The sequence below is a fragment of the Protopterus annectens genome, chromosome 3.part0 (genome assembly GCF_019279795.1).
Source record: "Protopterus annectens isolate FY-2018-M chromosome 3.part0, PAN1.0, whole genome shotgun sequence".
Classification (NCBI taxonomy): Eukaryota; Metazoa; Chordata; order Ceratodontiformes; family Protopteridae; genus Protopterus; species Protopterus annectens.
In genome coordinates, this window is record NC_056731.1 from 739,901,155 (window position 1) to 739,917,485 (window position 16,331).

Genomic DNA, 16,331 nt, shown 5'->3' on the forward strand with positions numbered 1-16,331 from the left:
CATCCTAACATTATACCTGGCCTCTTCAGACCCGTCATTGAGTATGACGCCCCCTTCAGCAAGTACCTGACCAAACATATACAGATACTGAAATGTCTGCAATGGTTCTTTACAAAAGGAATACAGGGCATAAACACAATGTCCTATGTGGACTGCCTGAAAACCCTATCTCTATACTCAGTCTCCATCTATGCTGGGCATACAAGGCATCCCTAAACTCCACTCTAATGAACCTTTTGGACATCTGCAAAACAAACAGCTACTACTAGATCTGAAAACCTAAATTTTGCTTTTGATATAAACAGGACATGTTGGAGAGACAGATATGTATGTCTGATAATTTCCATTCTCTTGAATAGGCTCCCCATCCATGCAAAACAAATTCTCACCCTAACTCTATTTAAGTGTAACTTGGATCATTGGATGGGAAATCAAAAATTCACCCCTGGGCTGGTGCCTACATCTCTGACGGATGGAAGCAGTGAGTAAATCCTGTCATAACCAACAGTCATCCCTATGTAAACATCTAAAACATATAACTTGTGGGACACATTTGGGCTGCATGGCTAGCCTTATAATGGCCTTAGTGGATGTTAGCCTAGTATACACTTATGAACCTATGAACCAGTCCCGTCACTCTTATTCCTTTCAATCTCTTCACATGCTATAGAAATGAAAAAACATTGTGCAATATCTGTGGGTGGCATGTAGTGCTATTTTAAAGGCTAACCTAATATAGCAGCTCTACTTACAGTACAGAGATGATGTATGTTGTCTCACTTCATTCTTCCGTCTGTACAAGAGGTCAGGATTCTAACTCCTCATGTCATTGTAATGGTGACAGCACTGTTCCTCCATGTGTAGGATGCCAGTTCAATGGGTGACAGCCTGCAGCAAACCATTCCAGGCTTAGCTTTACACTGAGGCACTTCATAGCCTTCCTGCAGGAGCCACTGTTTGTAATCCTGATGGAGGAGATAGAGAATTTTTTTTTATCCCATCCACACACACTACCTTTCTGCTCTAAATGGAGCACTACACCCTCCTTCACTAGTCATTCCATCTCACCTTGAAGAATCTCAGAGGATAAATGCCAAAGAATTGGCACCCAAAACAGTTCTCATGTGTCCCATCTGCCACTCATTGATGGGGATTGATGAGCAATGCATTTGCAGGGCAGACGGCCACCTCTGAAATTATAGGTACTGTATTTTTATGATTCACAGTGGCAGTTTAAGGTGTGAAACATGGCAGTCCTCAATAACAGTGTATGCCATTCACAAAACATGATCTACACTGACTCCATGTCCATATGGTTAAATATGGATTAACACCCCCCCCCCCCCGTGCAAAAGAATAGGCTGACCAAGTGTGAGCAGAACTGTCCCCATGGACCCAGGTTTGTACATGGCTTCATGTAGAATTCCACACAATGTTTTCTAGGTTCACTCATCTTACAAACTGAGAGGTTCAAAAACAGCAATGAGATGAGAGCCATAATGGCGAGAGGGATGAACCTACACAAAGTAAGTGTGAAGAGAAGCAAAGAACCTTAGCACTCTATGAAAGAAAAAAACTGCTGCAAGCATTTAATTCTGCCTAAGGGTAATTTTTGGAGAAATCATTAATCTAGCTAAGATATCTGCTTGTATCTGGTAAATGTTACTTCTTGGAAATGTTTTCTTTGTTACAACCATTGCTTTTGACCGCTGTTTACCCTGCCACATATGAGAAATGTCAGTGTGTTAATACTTTTACATTAGAAATGGCTCTAAACATGATATTTTGGAAATGGATAGTTTGTTCACCTTAGCATGTTCAGCCCAGTAATAATGGGCTCAGATGTGGAATGGAGATAATATGTTCACCCAGTTGCATGACTTACATGATATACTTGTTAAGTGTTTTAATAGTTCTAGCCATAAACAGTCACACTTGCCTATGGTTTAAAGGGACTCACAAACCTCAAAAAAGCAGGCTTATCCCTTCTCTTATGGACTGAACTTAAAAGTAAAGCATACTGCTACACTGATAACATGTACTTGGATGAGTTTTCATATTTCTGTTACCTTTTCATCGGTTAGTACTAAACTAACGGCTGTTGCAAGCCATTTTAAGCTTAGCTAATTATCACTTGTGAGATTCAAATCCTGCACCTTGTGTTTGTAAGGCAAACACCTTAACCATTAGGCCACCCTCCCAACTGTAAAGGGAGAGCTATTTTAAAAAATGTATGCATTTACAGGAACAAATATCAGGTGGTTTTACAGCTGCCCTAATCCTGTTTTTTCCTTACAGATTCTCTGTATCACTCCACATCCAATATGCAAATTATGATGAACTTCTGGAGAAAAGAGAACTTTACTGGCATATTTGAGTAAATGTTAACAGCTGACCTGCCTAGACTGATTATATATATTGAAAGCTGATTGTAGCATAGAAAATTGTCTTAAAAGATGTTTTACAACATTAACATTGGTATATTTTATTTTTTATTTATTTATTTGCATTTCTTTTTTTTTTTGATTTGCCACTTGAGATCATGCAAAGACTAAATCTGGCTGATTAAGAACTGCAACTGAATAAACCTAAATTCAAACATCCTGATATATATCATTGTATGAATAATGCAATTAGTACATCATTTCCACTATAATAAAATCTAGACCACATTACAAGCAGAAATGATTGATTTCAACAATTGGCTAAGTTTCTGATATCATTCTAAGGGGATCCAGTATCTGTCTGCCTAGGATGACATGATTGACAGACCTCAATGCTTTGCCAGAGATGGCCTACATCTGTCACCCCTGGGCTTCCAGATACTGGCCAAGGCTCTTGCCACCCCTGTAGTGCCTTTTTTAGATGGTGTTCCAAAGACCAAATTACAACCGTAACAGCTACAAACAAATGCAATATGAGGGTTATGCTGCTCATTGCTAAAGGTCTAAATCTCAAAATGCACTCGCTTGAAGCACACCTTAAAATGGAGAACATTGACATTTCTGCTGTAACAGAGACCTGGTTCAAGACAGCAGAAAACACCCCTGCACTACCAGGCTATAACGCATTCCACACCTTTCGGCCCCAGAATTTGGACCGAAGCTCCAAAAGTGGTGGTGTTTCCATATTCATAAAGGATGCGCACACCTCTATACTGGTAGCCCAACATGACGCATCTGAGATATTTCAGGTGCAGCTAACATTGGGTATGACACAGATTCAGGTCGTAGCCTGCTATAGGTCCCCAACCATGTCCCAAGACTCACACTCCACGTTCCTAAGCACCCTGGAGAATATTAGGGTCCAACCTAACACTCTCATACTGGGTGACTTCAACTACCCCTCCATTAACTGGGAAAACTACTCATATACCAATGCACTTGCCCAACATTTCATGGAATTCATTAATTCCAATACCCTGGACCAGCTTGTTCTAACCCCCTCTAGAGGGAGCAACTTCCTTGACCTGGTCATTACTAATATGGGCGACTGTTGCTCTACACCAATAGTCAACTCCTCCCTGGTTAGATCCGACCACAAACTAATCACCTTGAAAATCCACATCCCTCTCACCCTCACCCCCCACAAAGGTAACCACCATGAAAAACTTCTCCAAAGTTAACTTTGGGCTCCTAAAAACAGAGGTGGCTAACTTCACGGCACCCATGCAAATGGAGAATAGTTGCATGACCACAGAGTCATACACCAATGCACTGTACAAAGATGTACACAAATGGATCGATCTTGCCATGCTTAATAGAACCAAGATGTCCTCCTCCATAAAAAGGAAGCCAATCTGGTGGCCCCCTGCCATAAACAAACTCTATAACAGAAGGAGGAAACTGATGTGGAATAAGCTAAAGTCCTAAGAATGGAAAAACTCCCTTATCAGCCTCAACAAAAAGCTGAGATCCCTCATCAAATCTTCTAAAGCTAGCTATGAAAACAGAATTGCAGCAGATAGTAAAGACAACCACAAGGCCTTCTATAGTTATGTAAAGAATCTCCACTGCAATACCCAGATTTGCTCGAGCTACTGCACAATGGTACCTCCTATACTGAGCCAACAGATATTGCCAATATACTGGCTGACAGACTCAGTGCCAACTTTACTCCTCTCACCCCCACCAAAGGACCAATCACAATACCAGTAGATTGCCAGGCACCCAGTATTACTGCTCCACAGGTTAAAACAGCACTGTTCAAGGCCAAGAATGCAGCTTCTATGGGACCTGACAATATCCCTGGCTGTGTTATACATGAACTACAGAGTGAACTGGCACCTCACCTGTGTGCCCTGTTCAATCACAGCCTCACCTCAAGCTTTGTCCCTACCAAATGGTGCACTGCTACAGTCATCCCTCTCCACAATGGAGGAGTGACTAATGACCCTGAGAACTATTGCCCCATTAGCCTGATGAGTCTGATATGAAAAACTATGGAACGCATCATCATGGACCTAATAAACAAGGATATAGGGAATCTCCAAACTCTGGATCCTGCACAGTTTGGTTTTGTGAAGGGTAGATCATGCCTGCTCAACTTGGTTGACTTCATTGAGTCAGTCACCAGAGCTGTGGATGAAGGCAAGGTGGTTCATACAGCCTACCTTGATCTGGCCAAGGCCTTTGATATCATTCCCCATTTAGGAATCAGAGAAAAACTCACTAAGCTAGGCATCAACCCCTATATCACTAGGTGGGTTGCAAACTGGCTCACAGATAGAACCCACAGTGTGAAAGTAGCTGACTCCAAGCTGGACTGCAGACCAGTCACGAGTGGAGTCCCACAGGGTTCGGTCCTGGGTCCTCTCCTGTTTGGTATCTACTTCTCTGAAGTCCAGGCCAACACGAATGGACTCTGGCTGACAAAGTTCACAGACGATTGCAAGGTGGGAGCTGTTATTAACTCCCCAAGTGATGTTGACATCCTACAGAAAGGTCTCACTGAGACTAATGACTGGTGTCAGAACCATGGCTTTAAGCTCAATGCCAAAAACATGTGTTGTCATCCCCCTTGGGAAAAACCCAGTTCCCTTGAATTACCACATTGATGGTAGTCCACTGAACACAGAAGGTGTTATAAGAGATCTGGGAACACATGTTGACAGCAACCTCTCTTCTGACCACCACATTGCCACTGTGGTCAGAAAGTCCTTCTGTGTGGCACATCTCATTACTAAGCGTTTTGCATCCAGGAAGAAATTGGTCATTGTCTCCATCTACTCTTCCCTCATAAGACCGATCATCGAGTACAATGCCTCATTTGGTATGTACCTCACTAGACACCTGCAACAACTGGAGAGGCCACAAAAGTAACTCACAAAGAGGATCCTAGGCCTTAAACACTTGTCCTGTATGGACAGACTCAAAAAACTCCAACTCTTCTCTGTCTCATATCACCTATTTAGAGGCAATCTCTGCTTGACATACAAAGCGATGTCTGACCCAACTCTGTTAGAAATGCTACATCTAAAGAAATCCCAATCCTTCCGCACCACATGCTCCAGAGACCTCAACCTCATTACCACAATCAACAAAACATGCTGGAGGGACAGGTTCATAACCCAGAGGCTGCCCATGCTCTGGAATAGACTTCCCAATCATGTCAAGCAGAGCACCTCAATGGCCCTCTTCAAGAGAAATCTTGATGAGTGGATGGGAAATAGAAAATTCACCTCAGAGATAACTCCAGTGGCTCTACTCGACAGAGGCACTGGGAACTAAGGTTGGGTAGCACAATGCCAGGGAAATCCTATGGGCTAGGTTTGTAAAGTCTCCAGGGCCATTAGCCTAGTACACACCTATGAACCCATGAACTTATATAATACTTCAAAAGTAATACAATTTTGGTCAGAATTTCTAGTTCATTTTAGAATCTTTAGTTTTTATATAGGCAGGGTTCATTTTTTTACCATAAACTATGGTGATTATATTTATAATTTTAGACAATGAGGGTAAATAAAGCTTCTCTATTTCAATACTATTGGCTTTCAAGGAATTGCTGATAAACATCAAGAGAGAGTCATCTGGTCTTTACTAACTTTAGAGAATTGTAGCATTAAAGAGTACTAAGGTATTTTTTGGCATCCATGTGTTGAATAACATAATAATCCAGTTATGATCAAAGACCCAGTCCCAATCCTTTACATTAAGTCTGAATAAGTCTGTTATTTACATTTTGTCATACCTTGCATTCTGGAATTTACAAACTGTTTAATATTTTTTATCAATACCCAATATGAGGCATCTAGTTTAAATTTATGTATGATATTGTATACTGGTAGTAATATTGTAATCAAAATGCAATTAAAACAAAATCAAAAGTCATTTATCTTCCATTCTAACATTTTTTCATTATTACTATCTTCTATAAATCCCTCTCTGAAACATATAGCTATACATAAAAAAAAAGCATTTTTTTCAGTTCCTGATGTTTAATGATAAACCTGGGAATTCCTTAAAGTTCCTAGCAAGACCCATATGGCTCATGCTAGAAAGGCCCTTCCAGCAAAACACTCCCATGTATGATACAAGAATATGCTAGCCATGATGAGATAATACCTCATTATCAGCTAATCTACATGGTTCTTTAAGTTGCTATTACTACCACAACATGTTGATCATGATTGACCTGCACATCACTATAGTAACCTGCTGCCCCTGTAGGAACGCGCGCGCACACACACACACACACACACACACACACACACACACACACACACACACACACACATCCTAGTCCCTGTACCTATCCCTTCCCTCCAATGCTTCCCCCACCCCATAGTACTCAAATGTCATTTTCCCACCACCCGAATCCACGTTCCACTAACAGTGCCCTTATGGCACTATAAAGCATCATCCATGATAGTTTTGGGGCTTCCCCAACCCCATCACTCATATGAAGTCTGTGTATGCCAATAAAGCACTTATCTCTGGTGTCTAGTGGCTTCCCTCACCACCAATCCCCATACCACCATTGGTGCTGTGAGGATATTAGATATTGTTATCTGAGCTAACATGACTGACTGAAGGTTTACAAATAATTGTAAATAATTGTAAATGACCCTGTGTTACATATGCCAGCATCACTAGCTATACTTTTGTAAATAAGTTTATATCTTTTAATTATCACTCTGATTTATGTAAGATGTTTGAATGTCAAAGAGTGTTCTTCTGGCTGACCAAATGTACATGTTTTTTTAAAGAGAATTCTGAATGTATGTTATGCCAGAATCACCTGATCTGGATGTGATGTCATTGGGTGCCAGAGTTAGGAAAATAGAATCTTCACTGCAGCTGCTTGTTTACTTTTCAAAGTCTGATATGAGAGAGTAGAATTCTCACAGTGGCTTCCTGTTACTTTAAAAAAAGCTACTATAAAAGCAGGTTCTGAGTCAGTTAATTCAGTTGTTCAGTTATTATTCAGTTGTTTTCCAGAGCTGTTCAGCAGTAGTAGACTAGTTGTTTCCAGAGTAGTTGTTCCAGTCACTGAGGGCAGACAACAGCCTGGAGTGTGGACATAATTCTTCATCTTGCCTTGCAGAAATAAGAGTATAATTTTGCCTTGCTGTGTTATTTAGATTAGATAGGAACAGTTAATCTTCAGATAGTCATGGAACTACAGCTAGTTAGTTAGAGGTTTTCTAAAATCAATGTGAGATCTATCCTACAGTATTATTTTCATATTTCCTGTGTGTGAAACTCTCTTGTTTATTGGAATCAGCTATTCAGTATTTACATGTTTTAAATCCTTTTATTTATTATTAAACATTTTACCATCTCTTATTGTGGCTGGTTATTAAGTGAGTATTTTTAATAACTTGAGAGTATTTACGCTTATTATGATAGCACCAGGGCCACTCCTAAAACCCTTACTGCTTGGGATACATACTACCATTTGTTTCAATATATATTTTACCCAATATAATTGAACACCTCTTTTCAAAGGTATCATGGTATTTGACTTGTGGCAGCCATTACCTTGAAATCTGGGAAAAGAAGTACAGCAGTTAAATCAGTGTCAGTCTTTCCTAAGACAGTGTGTATGTATGAATATCAGACATTTAAGAGTGAATGTGTCAGATACCTAGAACTGGGACACAGTGCTCTGCAATGGTTCGTGTGGAGACTCATTTGAGAACTTAGAGTGAAGCATGTAGTCCAGTCCCAGGTTTGGAACCTGTTCCTGGTGTACTTCTATGCGAAATTTTGCATTTCTATCCCTGCTTTTAGTGACACTCCCTTACTGGAGACAGTGGTGAGGACTGAGACTCCTTAGTTACTGCCCCGAGGTAAAGAGGGCTCATCACAGGTGCCATCACAGCACGTAATGCATTATCTGCAGTCCAGTGATTCCCCTACCACCAATCCCCATACTACCATTGGTGCCATCACAGCATGTAATGCATTATCTGGTGTCCAGTGTATCCCCCTTCACTCTCAGTCTTAGTAGTAATGTTGGTGCTACTATAGCACTTTGCACATTTTTCCATAGTGTCCCATGACTCTCTCCAGCCCCATTCCCACTCTGTCAAACAACTCCCCCCCAGTCCATGCTGTAACAGTGGCATCATGGTACTTAAAGAATTCCTTGGTATGTAATGTATCTTCAAACATTCGATCCCTATTGTATCATCAGTGCCAGTACAGCACTATATATCTGTTCCTCGTAGCAATATAGGTGCTGGTTCACACCTTTGAACCTTCTTGCTGGTGTCTGGTGATTCACTCACACTGACCCCTCTTTTGATGTTGGTGCCATTATGGCACTTTTACTTTAAGCCCTGGTATTTCATGGTCCCACACACACACACACACACACACACACACACACACACACACACATACACACACACACACACACACACACACACACACACACACACACACACAGACACACACAAACACCATGATCATGTTCAGCTGTTAAACATGGCCTTTTGCATGTTTTTAATACCACACCATTGTGGGGATGATCATGCTGATCTACACAGCTGAGCACTTTCTTGACATGTAGATGGCTTTCTGGGGGCAGTTTCAGGGAGAGAGCATATGGTTAATTAGCATATACCCCCAGAATGCCTCATTAGAATTCAGCATGGCCACATATCCCAGTTCCTATTATATCATCAAAGATGCAATCCTTCAAATGCGTCTTGATCGAACTTGAAAGCATGAAACGGCAAAATAGTGAAACGGCATATAAGCAATTTCTTTCCCTGGGAAAGAAATTGCTTAGCCACCTCGTTTCTTTGCCATTTTCATCACTGTAGTGCGATCTTGGAGTTGGTATATTTACGTTGGGGGGTGTGAGGGGCACAGCTTCCTTCATTGTGGGGCGCCCACTTTATATAATGTTTTGATGTCTTTATTTATTTATTTTTGTGGAACAGCGATTTTTTTCCCTCGGAAAAAAATCACTATTCCAAGTGTTTGGGATTGTAAGCTTTCGCTTACATGGGGTCGATACATCAGCATTCACTTTTTAAGCATTTGCTGATTTAATATAGGCCCACATATCCAGCCCTTTGCAGTGGCAGTGTTGCACTTCTTCATGTTTGAGGATAGTGCATTACTGTGTAAGGAGGCATTCTGAATACCAGAAAGCTATTGTGATGTGTACACAACTATGTACACATTGCAGTATCTTTATAAATTCAGCATAAAGTTTTTAAACATTTTCAATATCATGTTTGTGTGATTAGATTCAAAAGAGTTAAGAACAGAGAACTGACAATAATTAAAATAAATAATTATCTAGTTGTTTATTGGTTTGTATTTCTATACTTTTTGTGAATTAAATATACAATGTTCCATTTAGCTGTAAAAAATATATCCATCCACTGGGCTGCTCCTTAATAATAAGAAGCAAAAGTATGCAATTCTATAATAGTGTTCTATCTTTATATCATATTTTAATGTGAGTTTTCATGCTACTCCTGACTTATTTAGAAACAACAGGAAACTTAAAAAAAGTTTTTTGGTCTTCTAAGATGATTTGTTTTTTGCTAAGGAAGCAGTATACATTATAGATAAAGTTTGGTATTGATATTATTTTTGTTAGATTTAATCTGCCTTCAAATATAAACATTAATTTGATCCAGTTGCCAATCATTTCATTCTTATTTTAATAACATTGTTATAGTTAATCTGTCTGTAAAGTGTTTATTATTCCAATTATAATCCTTTTCTAAGGATGGGTTCAAATTTCAGTTTATTAAGATAGCATTTGTTTTGTTCCCATTAAATTTTAGACCTGAAATTTATTCAAAGCAATGAAAGATGTCAATATGTGGCACTGAAGTATTAATATTTGTTATGGTTAGTAATATATCTGTATATCAACTGCGAATAACACTATTTTAGAATGAGAATTCACATTTTTTTTTCAAACCCTTTTATGTAAGTATTTTGATTAAATTAATTTGTTAGTGGTCCAATTGTTACAATGAAAAAGTGAGGGGAAAAGGATATGCTTGTATAATAAACCTGTGATTGTGATAAATAAACTCATAACTTAATATAGGTTACTGAATAATTGTACAAAATATTTAGTAAATGTATATGAATATTTGGAAAAACAGAAACTTCTAGCACTTTAGGTACTTCCAGGCTAAAAAATCAAATGCCTTCTCCATGTTTACTCTCATAAACATCAATTTATTTGAGCTTTTTATCTCCAAACTCTGTAAACATTAATATTCTTTTATTATTGTCATGTATTTGGGCTTCTTCTATAAGAGAAGGATATTTCAGTTTTAATCTAGCTGATAAAATGGGCAAAATATTTTATAACCTGCATTTAAAAGAGACCTCTGTTTCTAAGAAAAGTAATAATAATAATAATAATAATAGTAATATAGTTTAGGGTCATTATTTTGTTTCATCATGATAGTTAAGGTAGGCTTCCATGGCAGACGAATTATTTATTCTTATATTTATTTATTTACACAATTTGGTAAATGGGGTAGAGCAGAATATGAACACACATCAAGTGGAAAAAAATAAAAATAATTTATACAATAAAACAACACACTGCAGACAAAGAAATAGTTACTATTAAATATTAAAAAAAGGTTAAAGAAGGTAGCAAAGAGGAAAAAAGACACCATGCACTATATATCAACAAAACAAGAAATATGTTAGGCATTAGAGAAGAGATACTATAGTGAAAATAATAGGCAGTATGCGTCCGAGATTAGGGAGACTAGATTATGTAACCTGAAGAACAGCATTTACAAGCAGCTTGTGCTTTCAGATGTTCCTTAAGCTGTGCTTGAATGGAGTAGGAGTAGTTAGAGAACTATTTAAGAATAGAGGGAAGATCCCTCCAGAGTTGGATCCAAGGGTAGAAAGGGAGTGGGTAGAACACTGAAGTCTGGTTTTAAGTGCTTGCAAGAGAAGTTCTGTGTGTTTATGATATCTAAGGTTATATGACAGAGGCTGTCTAAGTAACCTAGAGGAAAGAGAAGGGCAGGAGTTTTCTGCCAGGAGCCAGAAATGTTGGGATCTAAAGAGTAGATTGGCTCATTGCTGAACTGGCAGCCAGTTGTCTTTGCCTAGTGTACAACAGTGGTGTATATACTTTGGGGAAAGGGTAATGAAGCAGGAGACAGAACTGGAGATTGTTTGGATATTGGACAGTAGTCCCCTCGTCCCAGTGTGTAGTGCGCATGCCGCTCACACTGTCTCTCTCAACTCCCCCTCCCATCCAGGAAAAGTCCTAAAGCTCCACACATGACACCACCATTTCCAGAAGGACCAAAAGAATTAAACTGTTCTCCTCAGTAGAAAAGTGTATTGTCTCACCTTCACATGGATCTTGCATGGTCTCTCTCAACTCCCCCTCCCATCCAAGGAAAGTCCTAAAGCTACACAGGTGACAGCACCATTGTCAGAAGGACCAAAAGACTTAAACTTTTCTCCCCAGGAGAAAAGTGTATTGTCTCGCCTTCGCATGTATGTAAGCTCCTGTTGGACTTTTAACCTCTATGCAGAATCTACTTTTGTAAAAGAGAAAGAAAAAATACAAAACAAAAAAGAACTACTGTGTCGAGTGCTCCCCAATAGCATGCACACTCACAGGGACTACCCCCATACCTATTCTACCATGCTTGTACCACTAGTAAGTCAACACAAGGTGGCAGCAGAGCTCCATAACCACCCTCCTTTTGCAGTACAGCATATCCCAACAGCCTATCCTAACCCGCTCCAGGTGCTTGCTGCTCAATAACTATTTTCTGATCCTATGGCATCTGGCAGCGCCTCTAACCAGATTAACAGTAAGCAAAACTTACGTGCTACTAGCCAGTAATCTTCATTTGCTTTTAGAAAGTGGAACTATCTAGTCTCAGTTTAAGTTATAAATTGGCAACAACTGTTAACTATACTTACTGGCAGTCACTGATACTTTTTTGCTCACCTCTACTGGGGGTGGGGTGTATCGCCACCTATGCTTGTGCTCTCCTAAGCCCTGCTCCCAATCCCATTATCCTGCTGCCTCTGACCTATTAACATTCTAGCTCACCTTCCCACAGTTCATCTACATATAGAGGCCATTCACTGCAGTGCCATTTTTAAATAACATCATAAACAGCACAGACAGTAGTCCCCTGGTCCTAGTGTGTAGTGTGCATGCCTGTAAGGCATTTTTTGCTGATTATTCTAACTTGCCATTTAACCTAATTGTAAATGCTTAAGTGGTCTGCAGAGTGTAGTGTGCACACCAGTAGGGCTACTTGCTTGTATTGTAACTTGCTGACTGACTTAGTTAGATGCTTAATTAGCGATTAGCTAGTGAAACCTGCTGTTTGACTTAATATTAGATGCTTATTTTATGTAAAGCGAACATTGCATTATGCTGTAAATAATGTTCTCGTTATTGCACATTTCTAAACTGCTCCGTATTACACTTGCACGAACCTCTAGAACTGATTTCCAATGCAATGTGATTAGCATATGTAGTGTTTCTGATCTTACTGAAGCCAATATAGCAATAGAAAGTAATGTCTCTCAAGTCCGTTGGTCTGAGCTACTGAATCACTGTGCAAGATTTCTTTTTTAACTAATATACTTAACACACTGCTACATTCTGCTGTTTAACTAATATAAAGTCATGGACTGGCTTTTTTCTCTCCTTGTTTTGCATTGTTATCCACCTGATTCTATTGTTATGCTTGTACTGCTATATGTTTTGAATAACGTTCATATACAATTAATGTCCTCTGTGCTGTAATGTCCTGCTGCTCTGCTTTGCTGTTCCCCATGCTGTTATAGGCTGCTCTACCCCCTGTACTACCATACTGCATGCACAATCTCAGCCATTTTTCCACTCCCCCCCTCACTCACCCTGCTCCATTCACCTCTCTCTCTCACCCATGCACCTCTCTCTTTATTCTCCTATTCAGCATAAAAACATAGATAATAACCCAGCCTTTCTTGCTCTGCTTTTATTCCACCTTGCACGGTCTCTCTCAACTGCCCCTCCCATCCAAAAAAAGTCCTAAGACTCCACAGGTGACACCACCATTGTCAGAAGGACCAAAAGAATTAAACTGTTCTCCCCAGGAGAAAAGTGTATTGACTCACCTTCACGTGCATGCAAGCTCCCATGGGATTTTTAACCTCTAAGTAGAATCTATTGTAAAAGAAAAAGTAAAAATACAAAACAAAAAAACTACAGTGTTGAGCACTCCCAGATAGTGTGCACACTCACAGGGACTACCCCCATACCTATTCTACTCTGCTTGTACCACCAGTACTTCAACACTAGGTAGCAGCAGCACTTCTTTTCCAGTACAGCCTATCTCAACCCGCTCCAGGTGCTTGTAGCTCAGTAACTATTTTCTAATCCTATGGGGTCTGGCAGCACCTTTAACTAGAATAACAGACAAACTGTATGTGCTACTAGCCAGTAATCTTCATTTCATTTTAGAAAGTGGAACTAACTGGTCTCAGTTTAAGTATAAGCATATTTTTAAATATAAATTAGCAACAAATGTTACCTACACCCATTGGCATTCACTGATACTTTTTCACTCACCTTTGCTGGAGAGTTCTGCCTGTTCCATTTGCCTTCTGGGCTTAGTCCTCTCCTCTACCCTACCCCAATCCCCACCCTCCCCACTACCTCTACATTTATCCAGCCCTAGCTCCTCCCACACCTACCACAATTCAATCACCCAAAATTACTCCTACTCCACACAGTATAAACTCAAAGGCACCAACTCTAACTGAACAATGCCCCATACCAAACCACATTTACTAAGCTTGACTATACTCTCAGCACTACTAACCTCCCTTAGTTACCTTACACAGCTCTCTGACCCCCTCCCATACTTCACCATCACATTGCACAACCAATTTCCAACACACTATCTCACCATCCTTCTCCACTCTAACTCATGAACTCTGCTCCTCCAACACAACCCTACTATTCAAACACAAAATACTATATATCCTACGCTCTCCTAAACTACCCCACCATTCTCACCCCAACAAATCTACTCCATACCACTACTTAAATTCTCCTTCCACATTGGACTATATTACACCCATACTTCACCAAGATTCCCTCTCTCTTTCCATTGACATCCATCCCAACCCCGGGCCCACTATCACTCTATCCACCAATATTCCCCCTCCCACATACCCTAGCACTCCTAAAACCATTTACATCTCCACAACTAATGCCCTAAGGATTTGAAATAAAATCCATAACCTCCATACCTGGCTTTCCAATAACCACCCTGACATAGTTGCCATCTCAGAGACTTGGCTTAAACTATAAATAAAAGACAATGCAATTCTACCACCTGGCTACCAAATGATTCATAATAACAGACTCAGCAAGAAAGGAGGTGGTGTAGCCATAATCTACTCCTCCTCCTATACAGTTACCCCATACACCAATCATATTCCAAGATTAACCAACTCTGAAGTAACTATAGCTCTCCTAAAAATCAAAAAACACAAATCAATATGCATAGCTTCCCTCTATATCCCTCCAGGCAATAACATCCCAATACTGGAAGACATCCTGTCCTGGTTCTCCACTAACATTAAAAGTGAAAACTTTATCCTAGGTGATGTGAACATTAACTGGGCCACCATAAACTCTGAAGCCCCTGCTCAAATGATCAACCTCTTTAACTTCACCCAGTAAATAACCTCTCCCACCAGGCCAAACAAAGATGGAGCCTCTGGTACCATCATTGACTGGATGTTAATATCCCATCCTAACCTAATCTCAAATGCAGGAATCCTTCCCATCCTTCTCAGTGACCACCTGCTAGCCTTTGCAGGCTGTCACCCCTCTCTACTTCAAAAACAACATCATTACATTCAAACTCATAACGTCTCCAATTATAACCTCCAAATATTTTCAGACTGTCTAAAATGAATAGACTGTACCCCTTTAAAAACCGTGCCCCTTAACAACTCCATCAGTTACTTCAATAAAACCTTTCTGACCCTACTCAACAGCCTTGTTCCTTTCAGAACCAAACAAGTTAAATCTAAAACTTCTCCCTGGCTATCAAAAGAAACTAAACAAACCATGCTACCAAGAGACAAAAGGTGGAAGCAATGCCAAAACAATAAATTACCTAATGTCCTACTAGAATTCAAACAACTCTGCAACTCCGTAAAAAAATTAATAACTAGAGACCGCAAAACATATTACTCCAAACTTCAGTCTGAATACTCAACCAACCCTAGAAAATTCTGGAATACTATTTCCTCCCCCTGCCATCCAGGAAATAAAGACAAGCCTTGCCCCAAAACTAACCTCACTGATCTAGAAACATGCACTGTATTTAACTCCTTCTTTGTGGAATGTATTGACAAACTGACTATCACCTTCCCTCACCTATCTCCAACTTCATCCCCCTCCCATCTCTCTGATCAACCTTAATCCCGTCCCCACAAACACAATAATAAAACTGCTCCTCTAACTAAAACCATGCTGCAATGCACCAGATAATTTACCTCCATCCTTCTTCAAATTATCTGCCGACAGTATAGCCCTTCCAATCTGTATTCTAATAAAAAGATCCATCCAAGAATTCTGTGTTCCTTCAGTTTGAGACAAGCATTCATCATTCCACTCCACAATGAAGGTAAAAACACTGACACCACCAATTTCAGGCCTATTGAGATCCTTTCACCACTCTCAAAAATCCTCAAAAAATGTATTCATTCACAACTGATGCCATATCTAACACACAATAACCTCCTTACCCCCACACAGCACAGTTTCCACCCTGGCCACAGTTCCATCACTGCTGCCCTCTCCTTCTTCAAGGCCATTAACCAAGCTCATGACTC